General features: G+C 36.3%; 1 long non-coding RNA gene across 1 annotated transcript in view; it reads right to left on the bottom strand.

Annotated features, from left to right (window-relative positions):
• LOC143256391 (uncharacterized) overlaps positions 1-21,259 on the bottom strand; it is a 53,050-nt gene extending 31,791 nt beyond the window's left edge. Inside the window, exon 1 of the long non-coding RNA XR_013031335.1 lies at positions 21,245-21,259. This is a non-coding gene — a long non-coding RNA (uncharacterized LOC143256391). The remainder of the gene's footprint in view (positions 1-21,244) is intronic.
• Positions 21,260-23,969: the final 2,710 nt, after the last annotated feature.

Genomic DNA, 23,969 nt, shown 5'->3' with positions numbered 1-23,969 from the left:
CACAATGGCCTGGCATGGCCTAGCGCGTTAAGGCGTGCGCTTCGTAATCTGAGGGTCGCGGGTTCGCGCCTGAGTCGTACCAAGCATGCTCGCCCTCCCAGCCGTGGGGGCGTTATAATGTGACGATCAATCCCACTATTCGTTGGTAAAAGAGTAGCCCAAGAGTTGGCGGTGGGTGGTGATGACTAGCTGCCTTCCCTCTAGTCTTACATTGCTAAATTAGGGACGGCTAGCACAGATAGCCCTCGAGTAGCTTTGTGCGAAATTCCAAAAAAAACAAACAAAAGGAATTTCACAAACGTTTTCTAGAAGAGACTTCTAAAATTCTAAATTAAAGTAACTAATCTGTACAACACCAGATATAAGGACTTTTCGTAATACAACCCACTTCAACTTTATCAGTCCTCATACGGGTGTGTAAAATATAACGCAAGTTATTTTTCTAACGTAATTCGGATATAGCGTCCATTGGCACATCGGCATGTCTGCGGACTCACACCGCTAGAAAGCGGGTCTAGATAACCGTGGCGGACAGAGCTCAGATAGACCAATGTGTAGCTTCGTGAATTATTCCAAGTACAAACCCAGAAATTCGGATATCACAAAAGAAGCGTTAATGAAAATATACATTAAACAATAGGCCTAATTTTCATGAGGGACATGTCCCCCTACACGTTTCTAAGGATAAAACAAAGAATCTTATAAACACTGAAAGAACTGTTTTTATTTCTTTATTACCACGAACGTAGAATGTTATTCATTTAAATACGCCCCCTAGTGATACAGCAGCATGTCTGTGGACTCCCATCGCTAAACACCTGGTTTCGATACCCGTGATGGGCAGAGCACACTGTGTAGCTTTGCGCTTAATTACAAAACAAACAAATATTTAAACAGAGATAATTTTTCTTTTTTTTCCCGCCACATTTGAGATGTCACGTCAAATCCTTCAAAGAATTAAACATGAAATACTATTGCAAAAAAACATAAAAAGCACAGGCGTGATTTTACGGGGAACGCGTCCCCTGCGTACATTTTGAAGAATACCTTCATGTGTTATCTCGTTATCTCAGCAGCAGAAAGCGTCCCCCATACACAAAACAAAATTGCGCCACTGCACAAAATAATGTGTGGTGAGACTAGATACTTGTGTAGGAAGTTGAATTTGTCTAATTCGTTTAAGCGCTTTTATGGGGACTTATTGTTTATAAAAGAAGCATATTCGATGTGTTAGCTTGCACATGGAAAATCTCAGTGCGCAAGTTTTCTATGAAACAGGGAACAAAGATCCGTTGACTTTTGTTTTGGAAATGAATGTACGCTAAAAATTATAACACATTAAGAACTGGACTGAAAGTACGAAAATAAGCGAAGCTCATTTTGAGGAGTGGGTAATGTATTTGCACTGGAACTACTGAAACAAAAGATTCCCAGGGCGAAATTAAATCACAACGTTGCATCCCTTACCAGGAAGATCAGTCTATTATTTTTTTTTTTTTTTTTTAATTTTGCACAAAGCTACACGAGGGCTATCTGCGCTAGCCGTCCCTAATTTAGCAGTGTAAGAGTAGAGGGAAGGCAGCTAGTCATCGCCACCCACCGTCAACACTTGGGCTACTCTTTAATAAACGAATAGTGAGACTGACCGTAACGTTATAAGGCCCCCACGGCTGAAAGGGCGAGCATGTTTTGGTGAGATGGATATTCGAATCCGCGACCCTAAGATTACGATTCGAACGCCTTAACCCACCTGGCCATGCCTGACCCTTCTCTTATCTATACTGAAAATTAAGTTCCGGTATATATAAATAACCTACACGTTGTGCAAAGCGTTCCCTACACTACAAAAAAAAAAATCGTTCCGGTATATATAAATAACCTACACGTTGTGCAAAGCGTTCCCTACACTACAAAAAAAAAATCGTCTAGAAGGTTTAGTGTTTGTGCCAATCTCTGATTTTAAATAATCAACCTATCCACGCGTTAACTTCATGTTGTTCTGAATTTTTTCAATTCATTTTATGACGCTGGCTTCCAAATATCTGTAAACTTAGCCAGACAGGTATTAAAAAGGTTCACAGCATATATCTGGTTTGGTTCGAATTTCACGCAAAGCTACACGAGGGCTATCTGTGCTAGCCGCCCCTAATTTAGCAGTGTAAGACTAGAGTGAAGGCAGCTAGTCATCACCACCCCCCGCAAACTCTTGGGCTACTCTTTAATCAACGAATAATGAAACTGACTGTAACATTATAACGGACCTACGGCTGAAAAGGCGAGCATGTTTGGTGCGATGGGGATGCGAACCCGCGACCATCGTATTACGAGTCGAACGCCCTAACCATGTGGCCATGCCAGGCCAATATCTCGGCCAGTAACAAAAGTTACCACTAATAATAATAAAATGTGTGAAAAATGCTCTATTAATAGCTGAAAATTAAAAAAAAAAAAAACATTATAATTGCAATGCGTGAAAAAATGGTCTCAATGATAGTGTAAAATGAAAAATAAAAGACACCAGTAACATTGCAAGTTTAAAAAATATATTTTTTTTTGTCGGAAGAGGGCAGGATAAAAACAGTATCCTTACTTGACCACGTTTTACAGTTTATATTGGACACCATTTTTAACTGTGACATCATTACTGGTGTCTTTTACTTAAATGGACATATATTTCCGATTTACACCAGGACTACTAAAAAATCTCTAGCAACGAGTCTCACAGTGATAAATTGTTACATTTTACAGTAGATTAATGCCAAATTTCTAGTACATGAATGAACAAACAGAATCATATGTTTTAAAAAAAGCGCAAAAAAAGCACTTGTGGACAATACAGCCAACAACGAAGACACAGTTTACTGTATTATGAAACAGTCAACAGTGTAAAAGTTAAACCTTTAAGAGTAGCTTCTAGAGAAAGTTGAATAACGTGGTAAAAATTCTGTTCAGTCATATACAGAATGTTCGAAGATCAGCGAGTCGTTTTTAAAGTTGACAGTAATTTCTTTATTTGAGGAAAGAAAATACAAACAATGCATTTTCCCAAACCTTAATCAGGCATAGTTTTTTTTACCTGAAGGTTATCGTGCTGAGTTCCAAATTTCGCCAACAATATCCACAGACGGTTCATTTATCCTTCCTGTTAAATTATCTTCAAACCCACGAAATAAGTTTAAAAATTATTTTTCTTAAAGACCAACAGCCTGTGAGAAAAGAAGAGACAGTAAACCTTGTACCAGACTGTGTACCCCTCCCAGGAGTCATTGTACGAATGAAATTCTAGAAGAGACGAAAATTGAAGTTTATATGTAATATAAATATAGCTTTATTATAACACTTTCTTTAATAAGAGCAAATCTTCATATGTTATCGGTTCCATTACTTCCAAGTCACTCTTCAAGAATATTTAAAAGTTTTCACAACACGAACACATAACTTCTCCCATCGTGCAACTTCTCGTAGAAGTTCCAAAACAATGACTTCTGAGCCATGAAACCCAGACAATTTTCGGGTTTGAAAAGAAACAATTAGACTAAAAATCTATATCAAACATTTTATTATAATTTATATAAATAAATATATATGTATGATATTTAACTTTTATACGATATAAATAATACAAAAGAGAGATAAAACATCTTTCAATAGTTTGTAAAGAAACAGAAGGTGAAAAAAGGAAAGTGGAAGAGATCACTTTGAAAATTATAGTCCTGTGACAAGTCTCTGTTACCTCAACAAGGGATTCGACCAAAAGAAACTGAACAGTTAATATCTGTTACTAACAGCAACACGTGTCACTTAGTGAAAAAAAACAACAAAAAAACACCAGCTGCCCTTTTAAGTTTTCTCCAGTATGATACAGGAGTTTTTGGAAAGCCTGGTTTAAATTAACCTTGAAACGAATGACAGGTTTATACTTTCAAGACTTAATAATTAGGGTTAATTCACTTCGAAAAAATCAAAACATTTTCGATCCAATCCACTGACGGTTACAGTCGAATTATCTGTTAACGTATGTATGTGTGTGTGTGTATTATATATATATATATTTTTTTTACGAGTTCTTAAATATCGGTCTAAGCCGTTATTACCGGATTGGACGTAGTTGTCAAACGAAGCCGTGACGGAACACACCTCCGGGTTGTTTCGATAAGAGACTGCCGTAAACGAGCGCTGTTTACCAGTCCCAACAGAACGTGTAAAGTGACGTTCTAGCGGTATGTGGAGAAACCACAAACACCGAGCCAACCTCTCTATCTACCTTCTCATGCGAAATAATGAGGCATACAGACATATATCAGATCATATTCGCCGTATTTGGGCTACCGAACATTAAATTTTTATTATACACTTCTGAGTTCACTGATTTCCTTTTAAAGCGTCTTCGAGACCTTTCATGGTAACATTTATCAAACATTCTTACAGATAATTTGAGGCAGTTAAAGTGCATTCGGTAATACAAAAACATATATAATCATACCTGTATTATAGAAGATATATTAGTTACCGTTCTGTACAAGAGTAACATTGAATATTTTAACATATTTAAATAAATATTTAAAAGAAAAACACTCAACATCACAAAGGCAGAATCTATTACTGTTGCTACAGTTACTCGGATATTGTTGCTATAGTTTCTATCTTATTATTACTCAGATATTGTTGCTATAGTTTCTATCTTATTATTACTCAGATATTGTTGCTATAGTTTCTATCTTATTATTGCTCAGATATTGTTGCTATAGTTTCTATCTTATTATTGCTCAGATATTGTTGCTATAGTTTCTATCTTATTATTGCTCAGATATTGTTGCTATAGTTTCTATCTTACTGTTACTATAAGTTACTCAGATATTGTTGCTATAGTTTCTCTCTTACTGTTACTATAAGTTACTCAGATATTGTTGCTATAGTTTCTATCTTACTGTTACTATAAGTTACTCAGATATTGTTGCTATAGTTTCTATCTTACTGTTACTATAAGTTACTCAGATATTGTTGCTATAGTTTCTATCTTATTATTGCTATAAGTTACTCAGATATTGTTGCTATAGTTTCTATCTTATTATTGCTATAAGTTACTCAGATATTGTTGCTATAGTTTCTATCTTATTATTGCTATAAGTTACTCAGATATTGTTGCTATAGTTTCTATCTTATTATTGCTATAAGTTACTCAGATATTGTTGCTATAGTTTCTATCTTATTATTGCTATAAGTTACTCAGATATTGTTGCTATAGTTTCTATCTTATTATTGCTATAAGTTACTCAGATATTGTTGCTATAGTTTCTATCTTATTATTGCTATAAGTTACTCAGATATTGTTGCTATAGTTTCTATCTTATTATTGCTATAAGTTACTCAGATATTGTTGCTATAGTTTCTCTTCTATTGTTACTATAAGTTACTCAGATATTTTTGCTATAGTTTCTCCTCTATTGTTACTATAAGTTACTTAGATATTTTTGCTATAGTTTCTCCTCTATTGTTACTATAAGTTACTCAGATATTTTTGCTATAGTTTCTCCTCTATTGTTACTATAAGTTACTCAGATATTTTTGCTATAGTTTCTCTCTTATTATCATATAAATAAAAAAATAACACGTTTTTCTTGTTTTCACAAAATTTGTTAGCAGTTACTATCACATCAGTTTGAAAAATCACACAATAAATTGTAAGAATATTAAAAGACAGCGTAAAAATCATGCTCTGAAGACGCATGGTCACCAGGTGTCGATTCTTGATGGCGGTCTCACAAAGAGCTAGTTAGGATCACAGACAGACATGCTAATACCGAATACAACCAGGTAAAAGAAAAACAACAAACAAATACTTTATTGCCGATACACTCATGTTGTTGTTAAACATGACACGCTGATAAACAAAACACGTACCTTTTGCAATTTCAAGAGTTATACAGTTATCCCACTGATACTTCACCATTGGTTTGATTCACTGTCGTTTATTGTTACTGGCCTGATTTCCACGACGTTTATTAACGTATTAACGTTTTCAACATTGGCCCTAAGTCGATGAGAGCTAATACAAGTTGAAAATGCACTTTTCAGTTGTTCATAGTATGGCTAGTATCAATTGATGTTTTTACTTATTACTGTTAATTAAATCCAGAACTTTTCTTTAAACTGGGTTAGCGAAATATAAAATTACTTAAAATCACGTGACACTGTATATAACTGCTAAGTAACGCTGATCTACAGGTTGGAAGTTTCAGATTTCTGAATACATTTAAATTAAACGCTTTGGACACAGCGGTATTTGAGTGTAATCCCCAATGTTATAAACTTTGTTAAAAAAAAAACTGATGAAAACACCGTATTTCAAGAGTGTTATTTGTATACATTTTAACACACAAAATAATCGCATGGTGATGTGGTTTTCGTTCTTAGAGATCAGTTTCAGTAAAAACAACTCTCCAATCACGTTCAGCAACACTAAAAACCGACATCTTTACTACTATTAATTTCTACATGTAATCACGCCTATCGATGGTTCTTCGGCCACTAGAGGGTTCACAGAAATGAATTTCTCAACTAACTCTGTACTTGTTCATAAATAAAACAAAAAATACATTGTTTCTATTCTTATTTGATTACAACAGTAATGCGGCTTCTCTAGCTGTGTTAACACATTTTCATTATTCGAGAAGCTTTTAGTTCACGGATTGTACGTTACAAAATGTTACGTATTTGACATAACATGATTCTCGAAAACAAAACTGAAACCTGATTAGCAGTTGACAAATAATTCGGGTTTTAATATCTACAGAAAGATAAACTGCCCAACACATCTCAGCTAAAAGATAACAATAACACGTAACAGGTCAATTTCTCTCAACACTAGTTTACAGAAACAATGAAATCAACTCTAAAATCTCAACATTAGTTACTAACCAACAATATAAGCCATCAAACGACATCATTGCAACACTTGTTAATAAACACAAATATGACGTATAATAACCTAACATTTCAATACTAGTTAAGAAAACATAACGGACAATAACTCAACACCAATAAAAACATTTATATCTCAACACTAGTTGAGGTACAATAACAGAAATATCATGTTTTAACATGACGCAAACCTAATTACACCGTTCTAGCCTAAATAAGATGACGCCATCTTAAACAACAGTGAATTGAACAACAGTGAAAAATATGAACTTTATACAAATAAAACTGAAAGAATCGATAAAGGTCAGGAGGTTACAAGGTCATTTTGGAAACAAATAGGGCATTCTCTTGAACCGTACTGTGTGACAGTTTGTTACCAAGTGCTTTTGTAAAAAAAACATTATATATTTTTAAGATTCGTTAACATTAGGGTAAATCCGAAAGAAAACTTAACTCGTTCATATTTAAGATTTTAATTTAATGAAGTTAGAAGAAACAAAACAATCTGGCAAATTTTCAGTGTAGTTTTATTCCATTCGCTAGAGACTACTGTTTGTTTTGGTAACTGTTCTTATAACGTTTCAGGTTTTGCTACATAGTTTCAAATCCATCCAAACCAGTTGTTATTTCACGGTAGAGTTTTTTTTAGGGCTAGTTTTCTTAATGTACTAACGCAGCGCAAACTTTATAGGTAAAAAGAGAAAAATTCGAATCTTATTCAAGATAAACCTTGGGGCTTTCTCAACATCTTGATTTTTCTAGAATAGTGGTGTGGGTGGGGGAAAGTGATACAAATGGCAACATTGTTTGTTTGTTTTCTAGTTTATCTTCATGAAATCAGCGAGATAAAGATACAGAAATAATGCAACGAATGTCGGATGAACCCTAAATCTCTGGAAAAGTACTAATGTGTGGTAGTCACATGACTTCAACACGTCATCTGTACAACAAATCACGACTTATCATTAAATATACACAATTTACAACCCTAGGATGAGTAGCTAAGGTAAATTCATCTGTGTTAGGACATAACGGGAAAAAACATTGGTACACGTACCTAAACCGGAATATATCACGGAGTAGTTAGTACACGTACTTAAACTAATATACGTCATGGATTAGGCCCGAGGTATCAATGAAGAAAAACAGTTAATAATATTACATTTCTAGAGAACGAGATAAGAAGCTAATTCGATTCAATACAAATTGTTATCTACTGCTTACAAGTCTTAATTGATTTCTCACTAAAAATAACAAAACGTGATTCGGGTTTCAGTTGACGGAAAACACATAAACAGTTATATAATAATAAATAAAATCTTCAAAAGTAAAACTGGTACACGTACTTGAAAACTAGAGAAACCGAAGGTTGAACGAAACAAAGTTAAGATTAACCTATCTTGCAGGTTTCATTAGGCTTAGGACAGGAGTGGTTCACTGTTCAATAATTACCAAAACTTCAGGTAGTAATTAGATGGAAGACGTATAGGGAGGGTATCATGATTTGTTTGATGGAAATTAATGTTCATAATATTACATTGACAGAAAGAAAGAAATCGCTTATTAACTTATGATTGAAGAAAGTCGCCCACAGAGTGCAGAAAATCCAAATATCAAGCCAGAAATTAGTATAGTTAATTTGATATGTCGCTCATATTCTATTGTTTGTAGTGATTTGTTTCGTCATTTGAGCGAATGAAACCTAGGTAACATCTCATGAGGTTTCCCAACTTTGGAGACTACAAAATACCAGCTTACAAAGAAGATTCATAACTACTCTGACAAATCCCTAGCATGGTTCATCATGAAACATAAAACAAAGCCCCCACAAAGAATACTTACTACATCACGAAACAAGGTCCACACACGGAGTACCAAAACATAAAACAAAGCCCCCACAAGGAATACTTACTACATCACGAAACAAGGTCCACACACGGAGGACCAAAACATAAAACAAAGCCCCCACAAGGAATACTTACTACATCACGAAACAAGGTCCACACACGGAGTACCAAAACATAAAACAAAGCCCCCACAAGGAATACTTACTACATCACGAAACAAGGTCCACACACGGAGAACCAAAACATAAAACAAAGCCCCCACAAGGAATACTTACTACATCACGAAACAAGGTCCACACACGGAGGACCAAAACATAAAACAAAGCCCCCAGAAGGAATACTTACTACATCACGAAACAAGGTCCACACACGGAGTACCAAAACATAAAACAAAGCCCCCACAAGGAAAACTTACTACATCACGAAACAAGGTCCACACACGGAGTACCAAAACATAAAACAAAGCCCCCACAAGGAATACTTACTACATCACGAAACAAGGTCCACACACGGAGTACCAAAACATAAAACAAAGTCCCCACAAGGAATACTTACTACATCACGAAACAAGGTCCACACACGGAGTACCAAAACATAAAACAAAGTCCCCACAAGGGATACTTACTGCATCACGAAACAAGGTCCAAACACGGAATACCAAAACATAAAACAAAGTCCCCACAAGGGATACTTACTACATCATGAAACAAGGTCCCGAAACAGAGTACCAGAATATGGAACAATATCTCAACACTAGTTAAGAAACAATCATGAAACAAAGTCTCCACACGGAGTACAATATCATGAAAGAAGGGTACCACAAGAAATACCAACATGTCATTTAGTAAAGCCTCTATTGACACGGAGCTATATCCCTCGAACGAGCACTGAAACCTCAAACATGACTTCTATAAAGATTACCAAAACGACATTGAAAAGCCCTCGTCAGTGGAATGGTAAGGTTTACTATACAAGCACAAGTAATTTCTAATACTCATTAGTTTACTATTTTGTTATAACTTTGTGCTATTCAAATAATTCTATTGTTTCATTGTAAACAGTGAAGTCATTTGAATAAAATATTATAATTTTTTTAACAAATTACAGTTTAAAAAATAACCTACGTGTGTATATTTTTTTTTTTAATCAGAAAATAATGTTGAGACGTCACGACCTACCAAATGATAAATATTTAGCTGAAGACCATCATGTACCAAAAGGCCAAAGATGTAGCAAGTGTCCCTGTACCAAGAATTAGAAGGTCATCCTTGTGGTCAATCATCAATAATTGAAACGCACGTGAAAGCACAATGTACATGTTTTTAATACTGTCCGTGGTCAGTTACAGGGATTATTAATACTGTCCGTGGTCAGTTACAGGGATTATTAATACTGTCCGTGGTCAGTTACAGGGATTATTAATACTGTCCGTGGTCAGTTACAGGGATTATTAATACTGTCCGTGGTCAGTTACAGGGATTATTAATACTATCCGTGGTCAGTTACAGGGATTAAATACAGAAAGAAGAACCTATGGAAGAAATGCTCGAAACTCTCCCAAGAATGATAAACGTGTTTACGTGTGTATTTTAAAACGAAGTAAAACAGCATGTTGTAGAAAGTAGAAAAACCTGAAAGAGTATAACGTTGAGACGAGTCAACGGGTCAGTTAGAAAGCACACTTTGTGTAAATAAGCAGGGGGTAAGGTGCATTCACCCCCTTCTAAATTGCATCAGTATGTGAACAAAACACGTCTAAAAGGTGCAAAAACAAATTCAGGTGTCGTCAAACATTGTCGCTGTTTAGTGATTTTATTTGAGTTGTTTTGAAGTTCTCGCAAAGCTACACGAAGGCTATCTGCGCTACCCGTCCCTAATTTAGCAGTGTAAGACTAGAGGAAAGAGAGCTAGTCATCAACACCGACCACCAACTCTTGGGCTACTCTTTTACCAACGAACAGTGGGATTGACCGTCACATTATAACACCCCCACGGCTGAAAAGGCAATCTAAGGGTCGCGAGTTCGAATCCCCGTCACACCAAACATGTTCGCCCTCGCAGTCGTGGGGCCATTATAAAGTTACGGCCAATCCCACTAATCGTTGGTAAAAGAGTAGCCCAAGAGTTGGCGGTGGGTGGTGATGACTAGCTGCCTTCCCACTAATCTTACACTGCTAAATTATGAATGGCTATCCCCTCGTGTAATTTTACGCAAAATGCAAAACAAACAGACAAACGAACAACCGTCAGCGAAGCCTCATTTTCAAATTTCTGTATTTACCCTTGTTACCTATAAGGTTAGTTAATACATTAATTAATTAATTAATTAGTTAATACACTGAAAAAGAAAACAAATTCCAACAATTCTACTATTTTTGCCCTATAGGTGAATAGTATTTGTTCGAACTAATTTTAAAACAAAATGAGAAATATTTATATAAAGTTTTTAAACGCACGAGCTAATCCAAGATTCCTTGATAACCCAGCGCCTACATTTGATTTTTTTTTTTTTAATACCGTGTTTAAATTTTATATGTTAGCCCCACCGACCCTTCGTTGAAGAAACGTCTGAATCCCCGAGGGACAGGCTTGTCTGGTACGGGCGGACAACAACCAGCGTCCCCAGTGGGGCCTCCGCCTGCTTTTCCCGAGGCGGTCAGGCCACGAGCACGAGAAACGATTTTTTTTCGTTCTCACGCAACCACTTCGGTACACGTACTGACAACTAACTTCCCAATGAGACTGTATCATGTGACCGATTACGTAAGTAGTCTCGAATTGTTACTTTACGTTATAAACCCCACGTTTTAGCTATTACTGTTTAAAACAAAGTTTATAACTTAACAGCGTAACTCTCAAATTCCCGGATCGTTTTTATACCGTTTCATACCGGTGAGGGTCCACTAGCAGTTACATATTTTTGCGTGTTACAGCATTCAGGGTAAGCACGGCATAGTCTGGTAGATTTAGGGCGCTTGACTCGTAATCTTATGGTCGTGGGTTCCTATCCCTGTAACACCAAACATGTTGGTCCTTTGAGTGTCAGGAGCATAATATAGTGACGGCAAATCTCACTGTCAGTTAGTAAAAAGTAACCCCAGAATTGGCGGTGGATGGCGATGACTAACTGCCTTCCCTCCAATCTTACACTGCTAAATTAAGAATGGCTAGCGCAGATAGCTCTCGTGTACCTTTGCGCGAAATTCAAAAGCAAAAAGTATTCGGGTCAAAGAACTGGTCAGAAATTATTCATTTAATGTGTCACATATATAGACGTAACCTGCGGGTTAACTGAAATTGACAACGCTTTTTGTATTTATTTTGTACGAGATTCGTAAGCTTCCAAGGGCTATGTAACCAGTAAAGTGATGGGTCCACAATTTAGGGCAGAGATGCAGAAAAATGTGTTGAAAGGTCAGAGTGGCCTATAACCTCCGAGTGGCTAACTCTGAGATATCACTCGAGTTAAAAACCTCTCAACTGCCTTCTTATCACAGCATATCCGAGAACAACCAGTGGGGAAGAAACTCGCCAATTAGAAACACTGTAGGGGCAAAATGCGTGCCAAATGCTCTAGTCGCAGTGCCACTGAACATGTTCAACACTTTTAGCTGTGGGTATAGTTATAAGAGTGACTGTAAGTCCAAAGCTGAAAAAGGCCCATGTATCGCAGGTTATGTTCAATGTTAGTGGTTTAAAATTATGGACTATTCCACCTGAACCCTAGAGTCTCTGACCTGGCCGTTAACCACCATAAAAAATACTACTGCCAGAAATATGAGGGAACAGATCTTTAGCCAGTCGTGGCTTTTAAAACACCGCGTGTATTGTTAAACTAAATACCATACTTATAAGGCCAAGCTGCCTTCCCTCTAGTCTTACATTGCTAAATTAGGGACGGCTAGCGCAGATAGCCCTCGAGTAGCTTTGCGCGAGATTCAAAGTAAAATAACCATACATGGATATGAATAAAAAAAACCTGAGATTCATTCATCGTTTCGAAATGTCTTCGCCAACCATCAGAGGTGAATCTAACCTGACATTATCCGAAATCTATCGTCCTCCAATGAGACAGCAGTAAAGTTGCGGAGTTACAGCGCTGAAATTTGAGGTTTGATTCCCCGCGGTGGACCCAACAGATAGCCCAGTGTAGATTTGCTTGAAAACAACCAAAATGAATCACTATCTACAACCCAAAACTAGTTATGTAGAGAAGCAATATGGGTATTATACCATCACTTCCCTCACAATACAGGACAGTGTTTAATCATTTATTAACAACAATTTTTTACCGTTAGCTTGAGATCCATTTGTATATAGGACAACAGTAACCGTTTGATTTATTTAAAATGTAAATTTGAAACTACTCATGAACTAAGAAGAGATAAAACTAAATTTAACTAAACTTTAATATCGTGTATACTTCAAGATATGACTTACTAGTCAACTTTATTTAATGATATATAACAACAGATGCAATCCCTATACATTCACCATTTGAAACTGCTTGTATCGTTTGTTTATTTGTGGTCAAGCACAAAGTTACAAAATCTACCTATGTTGTGCCCATCACAGTTGTAGGACCCCAGTTACTTATGTTGTAAGTCCGAAAACTTATCGCTGCGTTACTGGGTAACATCTCTTATTAACAGGTTTATAGTTACAAACCAAAAGTGGCTAGGTGGGTTGAGGCACTCGACTCGTAATCCGAGGGTCGCGGGTTCGAATCCCCTTCACACCAAACATGCTCGTCCTTTCAGCCGTGGGGACGTTATAATTTCGTTGGTAAAAGAGTTGGCGGTGGGTGGTGATGACTAGCTGCCTTTCCTCTAGTCTTTAACTGCTAAATTATTACATATACACAACACAGTACTAAATATTGACCCCTGCTATTGTAACGCCGCACTCATGTTATTAATATTCTAGAACAGTACTAGAGAAACATACACGGAAAACTGTTTCATAGTTAACAACGGCGGTTTAACATAGTACAACTATGTTTTATACCACGACAGTATATAGCTAAGTCGATGGGTTGGTAGTTTTAAAGCTACAAATTCAGATATGTAATGAAATTCGAAAATAATGGATAACAAACAACTTTTGGTCAAAAGGTTAATCGTATCACTTGCTTTTTCCTTCTGTGATAGTTTAAAAAAAAAGACAGCGTTAAAACTTCAACAAAACTACTGACTTTAACCACAAAACCATCGGGTTTAACACTAAACTGTTGTAGTGTAAAACAAACTGTAGAGTTGACGTTTTTAATTCATTTAGACGTTCGTTATACATACTGTAATATTTAGCATAATGCTTTTTATCACAGGGCATCTTTTGAGATCTTTCTCCGAATTACTTGGTTTGGTTCGTTTTGAATTTTGCGCAAAGCCACATGAGGGCTATCTGCGCTAGCCGTCCCTAATTTAGCAGTGCAAGACAAGAGGGAAAGCACCTAGTCATCATCACCCACCGCCAACTGTTGGACTACTCTTTTACCAACGAATATTGGAGTTGACCGTCACATTATAACGCCCCCATGGCTAAAAGGGGACTACTCTTTTTACCAACGAATATTGGAGTTGACCGTCACATTATAACGCCCCCACGGCTAAAAGGGGCGAGCATGTTTGGTGTGACGGGGATTCGAACCCGCGATCCTCAGATTACGAGTCGAACGCCTTAACCCACCTGGCCATGCCGGGCCATAATTAAAAGACAAACAAGTATGATTTCAGAAGTAATATTGTGTGAAAACATTTTGCAACAAAAAATAAATAGGTATTTCGCCAATTCATATTAGGGACAGTCTAAATATTTAAACAACTCGCTTATCTGGTAATAAATCAAATTATTTCAATTACGTTTTATATTGAGTTTTACGACACGTTTTACGTTGTAATAAAAACAAGCAACACAAACAATCTATTCCTCTCGTAGGTTCTTTGGGTTAACTAGAAGTGAATTATTGCTGTAGTTCATTAGAGTTAACTGGAAGTGAATTATTGCTGTAGTTCATTAGGGTTAACTGGAAGTGAATTATTGCTGTAGTTCATTAGGGTTAACTGGAAGTGAATTATTGCTGTAGTTCATTAGAGTTAACTAGAAGTGAATTATTGCTGTAGTTCATTAGGGTTAACTAGAAGTGAATTATTGCTGTAGTTCATTAGAGTTAACTAGAAGTGAATTATTGCTGTAGTTCATTAGGGTTAACTGGAAGTGAATTATTGCTGCAGTTCATTAGGGTTAACTGGAAGTGAATTATTGCTGCAGTTCATTAGGGTTAACTGGAAGTGAATTATTGCTGCAGTTCATTAGGGTTAACTGGAAGTGAATTATTGCTGCAGTTCATTAGGGTTAACTGGAAGTGAATTATTGCTGCAGTTCATTAGGGTTAACTGGAAGTGAATTATTGCTGCAGTTCATTAGGGTTAACTGGAAGTGAATTATTGCTGTAGTTCATTAGGGTTAACTGGAAGTGAATTATTGCTGTAGTTCATTAGGGTTAACTGGAAGTGAATTATTGCTGTAGTTCATTAGGGTTAACTGGAAGTGAATTATTGCTGTAGTTCATTAGGGTTAACTGGAAGTGAATTATTGCTGTAGTTCATTAGGGTTAACTGGAAGTGAATTATTGCTGTAGTTCATTAGGGTTAACTGGAAGTGAATTATTGCTGTAGTTCATTAGGGTTAACTGGAAGTGAATTATTGCTGTAGTTCATTAGGGTTAACTGGAAGTGAATTATTGCTGTAGTTCATTAGGGTTAACTGGAAGTGAATTATTGCTGTAGTTCATTAGGGTTAACTGGAAGTGAATTATTGCTGTAGTTCATTAGGGTTAACTGGAAGTGAATTATTGCTGTAGTTCATTAGGGTTAACTGGAAGTGAATTATTGCTGTAGTTCATTAGGGTTAACTGGAAGTGAATTATTGCTGTAGTTCAGTAGGGTTAACTGGAAGTGAATTATTGCTGTAGTTCATTAGGGTTAACTGGAAGTGAATTATTACTGTAGTTCATTAGGGTTAACTGGAAGTGAATTATTACTGTAGTTCATTAGGGTTAACTGGAAGTGAATTATTACTGTAGTTCATTAAAATCTGATATATATCCAGAGTGTAAACTTAACACAGAGTGCTTATACAAGGAGGGAAATGGTTTATAGACAACATGAGATTTCAGTGAAGCTCTTGCCAAATTTCTTCAAACGGAGCATTCAGGTAAGAAAGACTCGTTGAGGTTGAATCATCTTTCATTTTTCTTACCTATCGTTAACACTGTAATGACCCTCCTTTGTCATTAATGACATTCGTTGCCGACACCACAGGATCTCAGATTTAGTGTTAAGATAACCGAACCTCAATATTATGCTATCCACAGTTAACGAAACAGTAATAGGACTAAGCCCTAAAGGGCCCGGCATGGTCAGGTGGGTTAAGGCGTTCGACTCGTAATCCGAGGATCGCGGGTTCGAATCCCCGTCACACCAAACATGCTCGCCCTTTCAGCCGTGGGATCGTTATTGTGTGACGGTCAATCCCACTATTCGTTGGTAAAAGAGTGGGTGGTTTTTTATAGCAAAGCCAGGGCTATCTGCTGATCCCACCGATGGGGAATTGAACCCCTGATTTTAGCGTTGTAAAACCGTAGACTTACCGCTGTACAAGCGAGAGGCGAGGTAAAAGAGTAGCCCAACAGTTGGCGATGGGTGGTGATGACTAGCTGCATTCCCTCTAGTCTTACACTGTTAAATTAAAGACGGCTAGTGCACATAGCCCTCGAGTAGCATTGCGCGAAATTCATAAAGCAAACAAACAAGCGAAGCTCTGCTATTGTTCTCTCATAAATGTTTCGCTCTAGCAGCATATCTGGACATTGGAATGTGAAACAGTAATACGATGAAGCCCTGATGCTGTTCTCTTACTAACGTTTCGCGCTGGTAACGTTTCTAATTCAACGAATGTGCTGAACTTTGTATCCTCTCCCCTGCCGGTGCATCAGCGATAGCTGTGCGGACTTGCAACGTTAAAATCCGGAGCTCGATTCGCCACGAGTAGACAAAACGAAACTAGTCCAATGTGTAGTGTTGCGCTGGAAACTAAAAGAACAGCAATAATCGAGATATGTTGCCAATTTTCCTACCACTACATAATGTTTATGGGCCCGGCATGGCCAGGTGGGTTAAGTCATGCGACTCGTAATCCAAGGGTCGCAGGTTCGAATCCCCGTGGTACCAAACATGCTCGCCCTTTCAGCCGTAGGGACGTAATAACGTGACGGTCAATCCCACTATTCGTTGGTAAAAGAGTAGCCCAAGAGTTGACGGTGGGTGGTGATGACTAGCTGCCTTCCCTCTAATCTTACACTCCTAAATTAGGGACTACTGACGCAGATAGCCCTCGTGTTGTTTTGCGCGAAATTCATAAACAAAGTAATCATATTAAACTTTAATATGAATAATTAAAGGTATCAACTTCACACAGTTCGTGATACAAGAAATGTGTTACAATTACCAGATGAAATACTGGTTATATCTGGTTTATAAAACGTTTACACTTATTTAAGAGTATTACAAGAATGCAGAAGACTTGGATGTATTTCAGGTGTATTCTGAGAAATGTGATGGATTTGAGCCTGTTCTGGGACGTCAAGTAAATTGCGACAAATTTGTTAAATTCAGAGAAATATTTGACAAAACCAGATAAATTTTCAAATGTGTGATCATTTTAAAAGACATTGTTAGACAGTTGATGAATTTACATTAATTTTAAAAAGTCAAATATTTCTGAAATGTCCAGGGATTCCGAAATGGTAAATACGTTTTAAGAAATGCTTGAGATGTCTGAACAAATTTAAGTGTTTTAAGAAACGTTTGAAATGCCTAAATACATTCTAACAAGGTGGCAGATTTAGGTAGTTTTAAAAGTGCTCCTAGAAGGTTTCATTAAATTGAATGCATTTTGAAAAGTGTGACGGTCGTGGGCGTATTTTGGACATTGAAACGGAGATAAATGTGCTTTTTGTGACCTGGAAAATGGGGCAGAGGCGTAATTTATGTATTATAAAACGTGGAACGAAGTTAGAGGTATTATGTGTAATCTAGAAAGTGTGCAAAAAGTTAGGTGTATTATGTGTATTCTAGAAAGTGTGCAAAGAGTTAGGTGTATTTTGTGTATCCTAGAAAGTGTGCAAAGAGTTAGGTGTATTTTGTGTATCCTAGAAAGTGTGCAAAGAGTTAGGTGTATTTTGTGTATCCTAGAAAGTGTGCAAAGAGTTAGGTGTATTTTGTGTATCCTAGAAAGTGTGCAAAGAGTTAGGTGTATTTTGTGTATCCTAGAAAGTGTGCAAAGAGTTAGGTGTATTTTGTGCATTCTATAAAGTGGGACAGAGTTAGTGATGCTTCAAAACATTTGATCGCGAAAGTAACGTATGTGATAAGATATTTGAAATATTCTAATTTAACGTGCAATTTGTTGTTTTAAGCCTATTATGTAATACTTTAGTTGCTTATTGGACCTGAAAATGACCACGTAATAACAAGCGAACAGAAATGGAATTCTTGTACAGATAATTTAGAAAAGTAACATAAATACAGAAAACAACTGTTGTGAGGAATCCTCCAAAGTTAAGGTCAAATTGTGACAGCTAGGGTAATGTTTTAATTCACTCGTCAGTCAGCACTCTTTTTTCTAGCGGAATTCTAATATAAGATGAATTCAATATAAAACGTATGAATACCAACACGTAATACCGCTGTAACACCCACTGTTTGAAATAGCAATGTAAACTCTTTTATTTTTATCTTTGTAAAAGCTCAGAAGAAAACGGAAATGATTCAGAACCACTAATTTTGTGTTCTTACTGTAAATATGAAATGTCTGTGGACTTGGCTTGATTTTTCGAGCTATGTTATATATTGTATTACCGTTAACCAAAATTCAAATAGGACTACATATTTCGAGATTTTCTTAAACACAAAACTATCTAATGGGCTATCTTTGCTATGCCCACCAGAACTTTCAAACTCTAACCGGTTTTGAGCGTTTTAAGCTTTCTGACTTAGCTTTGAGCCATTAAGGGGCTTTATATTTCTAGATACAGCCATCGTATCAATCCCACCATTAGATATAAATCAAATTACAACAACAGAAAGTACAAATACAATGAAAATTATCATCGAACCAGTAACAAATACGTCTGATATTAAGCCTAAAATCTACTTGTAGAAATTAAAGACAAGTGTTATGAGGTGATAATAGTTGTTTCAAAAAGAACGAAAATTTCGCTTGTTTGAATGCAGTCAAGGTCTTCTGTGTAAAAAGGAAGATATGTGGTTTACATGTTAAAGACACCGAGCTTTTGATTTCTGTTCTGTCCAAAAACGATTTCCGTTTTACACTGGGACAGTGTAGAGAAAAATAAAATGTTAAAAAGAACGTATTATCAAATAAAACATAACTTAGCCGTACTGTAAACAAGGCATGTTGTATATATTATAGCTGAAAACCTTAAGTGAAGGTACCCGGGGGCATAATGCAACCCTTAATGCAACCGATACACAAGGAAATGGTTTACATATATACTTATAAAATTAAACTTAACTAACTTATTGACTTAACCTAAGGAGGTCACTAACCCAAAACGCTGTACATCAGGTTTATGTAAACGCATATATTTTCATATTTTACTGTCTTTTCGGTTATTATTACTTTCTCTACAAGTTAACCTAACATAGTTTGTAACTAGGACTAACGTTAGGCTTACGTTAATTACGATGCTATGTAATTACTCAAACTTATTTAAATGCTAATCGTTAAAATCAAATATATATTACCTTATTTACATGCACATAAATTTTGAATATATCATACATACATACAAATATATACTTTGTACTTTAATTTCACTTTATACAGTTTGTTCATGTATAAAAGTCACAGACTTTTGTAATGCCACTAGAGTATAGCTAAACGCATGTCTTAAAAATATCTAAAGAACAGTTGTTCTCCGTTGCTCGTATTAGGCTTATAAATTTATGAATAACATCCGCCATTTTGTTAGTTTTTAGTGTCTTTAACACCCGACGAGATTATTGACTGCCTAACGTTTTCACAATTAATACTTCATTGTTTGAACTAGAGTACAATATATACCAAATAACATTTAAAAGTATACACTGACTAAAAAACAATTTCTACCCAAGTAACCTTCAATTTTTGGTTATTTCTATAAGTGTATAGATTACATTTTAAATTGTATTCATTTATGAAAACAGTATTACCACAGAGTAGCCAGTTGGTTATCCCTTTGTTTGAACATACGCATTATCACTATGGTAAGTATATTATTCTAATTACAAGTTATAACTTTTAGAGTGAGGGCGAAAATTTTTAAAACAGGTTCGACTTGTGCACTATAGAATGACCGCAACGGTGACCGAAACGTCGTATCTGTTCCAAAAATAACCTTCATTATTGTAAAGTCTGTAATAAGCCAATAGTTAAAATAAGTACGTAAACTTGAATCGAATGTTCTTACTATCACTATAGTAACCGCTTTCTTGGGTAACGTCCATAATGTCACTTTGAAGTAGGTTAGGTCGTTCTATAGGCCAATAAGAGCTGATGTACCATTAAAAAAAAAAAACAACTTAAAAAGACAATCAACTGTTCGCTGTTTTCGGTTTAACTACAATATGAGCAGTTGTATTTTTAACAGGAAGTGGGGGCCTGTGGTGAAAACATAATATATACCAATTACCACTTCACTTTCCCTACCTGTTCTCATACATTAGCGCTGTACTTATGTGGAACATTCAAAGTACACATAATTAATTATTAGGCATAGAATAATTAGTCACGGTAACGGCAGTGCTTAAACTTACCTCAGCTACCATTAAAGTAACCAAAGGCGTGTTTTAAAAAACAGTGGGAGGTGAGATGAAGTGATTCGTCTTTTGAAAAGTTCAAATGATGTCTGTAACAATAGACATCATGTAATCCGAGGTAAGGAAACCGACATATTTATAATTGAATGGCTTCACATAGTACACTTGGATTCAACATATTCAGTGACGTAATTAAGAAATTACTTTCTTTAAAACTACATACATACAAGTTTTTATATAAAATACGAAACATCAATTTATATTGTTTATAATAGTATTAATTCATCAGGAACTGCAGAAGACATTGAGAGAAGGTTTCACATCAAAATATGCTAGGCCTATTCTTTGTTGCCCTGAGGTTTCTTTCTCTCTCTCCGTTTATTTTTTAAGGAATAAAGTTTAGTGCTAACAGGAATATGTTGCAATTTACAACAATGCTACACTGAAGCTAAAACATATATTGATTTCTCATGGATTTGTAAAATAAACTTCGATTAAAATTTATCATCCATAATTACAAACTCTCAAAGATTCATCCAATCTGTTTTGGTTACTGTTATCACGGCTTTATTGAATTAATTCAATAGGACTTACCTCGATTTGGATTGCACGTATTCTTGATTAGTCTTAAGGCTCGGCTGTCATTCCCTGTGTTGGGTTTAGCTGTACTTGTTGTGAAGGTCAGGAATTACCACGAGCATGGTATGAAGTTCCTACCTTCTATTAGCACAGTAAGAACTCCATACCTCGCTCTCAGTAAACCAACCACTCCCTTTCTGGTTTTGTTTTTTTAATAATTAGGACAAGAACATTTTCTACTATTTCGAAGTCCTTTTTTCTCTGCTTGCAAAACGCCGTCAGAGAATTAATTTATAACACGTTCAAGGCAACAATACTGCATTTTGTCCTGCGATAACCACCAACAAACACGTTATAACACTGAGATGTTCACTTGGAAAGTACTACACATCTCGCTGTGTAGGACTTAGAATAATGCGATAATGGTCTTGAAAGTCTTTAAAAACTATCCAAAAAATATGATTCAAATATCCTATCTTCCTTTTCAACATAATTTTCTACACGGAAAGGTTTTTTTTTGTTGTTTTTTTTCCCTTTGACAGCCGCTGAAGAGCGTTAGGCCTAACGTAATTAAACTTAAATGTTTATGGGGTTTTCTCCATTAATCACTTTTATTTTATGCCACCACTTGTATGAAATAAGGCTGTCTTCCTTGCTGTTAAAACAACAACAACCAAACTGTTGCACTGAAGTTTTGGAAAGTTTAGAACTATACTTGAAACCTTTAATGACAGTTTTCTCATAACTGTTGGCGCAGATAGCCTAGCTGCTTTGCGTCGTAAAACACTAAATCAAACCAACCAACCAAATTCTCATAACTGAACAAAGTCGTCTGTTTTGATCAAGCACTTAGGTTTCAAGATAAATTTAAAAACAAGTATCAGTATTTGGATCAGCTAAATGTATATAAAAATTATCCTCTCCTGTCTTTAATACTAATACTTCTAACAAATGACACGGTTAGGCTAGAACGATTGTTTGTTTTTGAAATTCGCGCAAAGCTATTCGAGGGCTATCTGTGCTAGCCGTCCCTAATTTAGCAGTGTAAGATTAGAGGGAAGGCAGCTAGTCATCACCATCCACCGCCAACTCTTGGGCTACTCTTTTACCAACGAATAGTGGGATTGAACGTAAAATTATAACACCCCCACGGCTGAATGGGCGAGCATGCTTGGTGTGACATGGATGCGAACCCGCGACTCTCGGATTATGAGTCGAACTCCTTAAATCACCTGGCCATGTCGGGCCTTAGCTAGAACGATGTTATGTTATATGTAAATATAATATCTAACGTCTACAGTTTGGTTTTTTTTTGTTTGTTTTTTTGTTAATTGGAAGCCGTAAAAGTCCTTCCCGCATGAAGTTAATTTTCTACTTCTCACTAAAACCTTAACTTAATATATTTTGAAGAGAAAACTTCGGAAAGCCTTGAACTTTAGAGACCACTGTTTTTACAATCGTATTTTCTAATATTCCAAATAACAGCCTTGTATATTTTCACGTTTTTTTTAATTTTCTGCTGTCGGCATATTTAAATCTGATTTAGAAAAACGTTTTAGAATCTAATCACGGGTTCATTAGCCTGTAAGTACAAATCTAAACCACACATTTTCAGTTTATATTTAAAAAAGGTAACAAACGAAACACTTTTTTCTCTTTCTGTCAATAATTTTAAATATTATGTTTAGGAGGCAATACATTATTGGAAAAGACCCTCTTCGTAGCTCAACATAGACTGTTGTAACATTATTTTCTCATGATAAAACGTGTTACCTCATGTTTTCTTTTCAGCGTTAGGCCTCTCTTCTGCTGCTGTTGGTGATTTTTTTTTTTTTTGTCAACGTTTGGATTCACCAAAACTTCACCTTAAATTTGCTGTATTTCTACAATGTCCCTTGTTTTGTTAAAGCTACAAGCTTCACAATTCCAGTGTAAAATCCATTTTTTGAACACTTTAATCATCGCTGTTGTGGCTGTTTCTTCCAAAAACGACACTTTCCTAAAACTCATTTTTACATCCATAACATTAGCTTGACAAATGTTCCGTTAAAACTGCAGAAAAATCAGATAACTTTGTCCATCCTAAAGTGGTAAACGAAAATATATTTCTTCTATTTCAGTCGAAGGAACTTAAAGAGACACGAGCTTGAATGGGGTTCCTTCTTGTTCCGTTGTTGGGGTTTTTTTAAAAAAAATTACGTTGAATTTAGAATAACGGAGCCTCAACTGTGAACCATGCTTCGTCAGATCTCCACGCTACACACGGAACGTCAGTTAGGGTTACGAGACTCAAGCCTAACGAACAACGGCGTGCGCACAGCTATGGGCGAGAGGAACGAACGCTCTATTCAACAACGCTGCTGCACGCGCTTTATCCACCGCACCTCCATTTTGAGAACTCTTTTTTTTTTCTCTCTCTCTCTTTCACTCAAGCGTTCTTTTCATATCGATGTTTTCTGGAGAGAGATGATTGCCAGGAACAGTGGTATCAGAGAGTTAAGCGTTCTATCTCCAGCAAAAAAGATATTTATTCCCCTACAAAAGAATACCCACTCCACCAGAGTCTGGCAACAAGGTGACTGTCCTTACTACAACTCTTCCTTCTGACCTACTCAGCCAAAGGCTCTTCCTTTTTTTTTCTCTCCCCCCCTTTGGTTCGATACCGTGTGGCTGTCAACGTTCAGTAGCAGTTCATTGGTTCGTCACTGCCATCAGGGCCTCCTTTGCATAAGATATACAT

This window comes from Tachypleus tridentatus, chromosome 7 (assembly GCF_004210375.1).
Source record: "Tachypleus tridentatus isolate NWPU-2018 chromosome 7, ASM421037v1, whole genome shotgun sequence".
Classification (NCBI taxonomy): domain Eukaryota; kingdom Metazoa; phylum Arthropoda; class Merostomata; order Xiphosura; family Limulidae; genus Tachypleus; species Tachypleus tridentatus.
The sequence above is the reverse complement of the archived record's forward strand: the minus strand, read 5'-3'. Positions and strand labels throughout refer to the sequence as shown.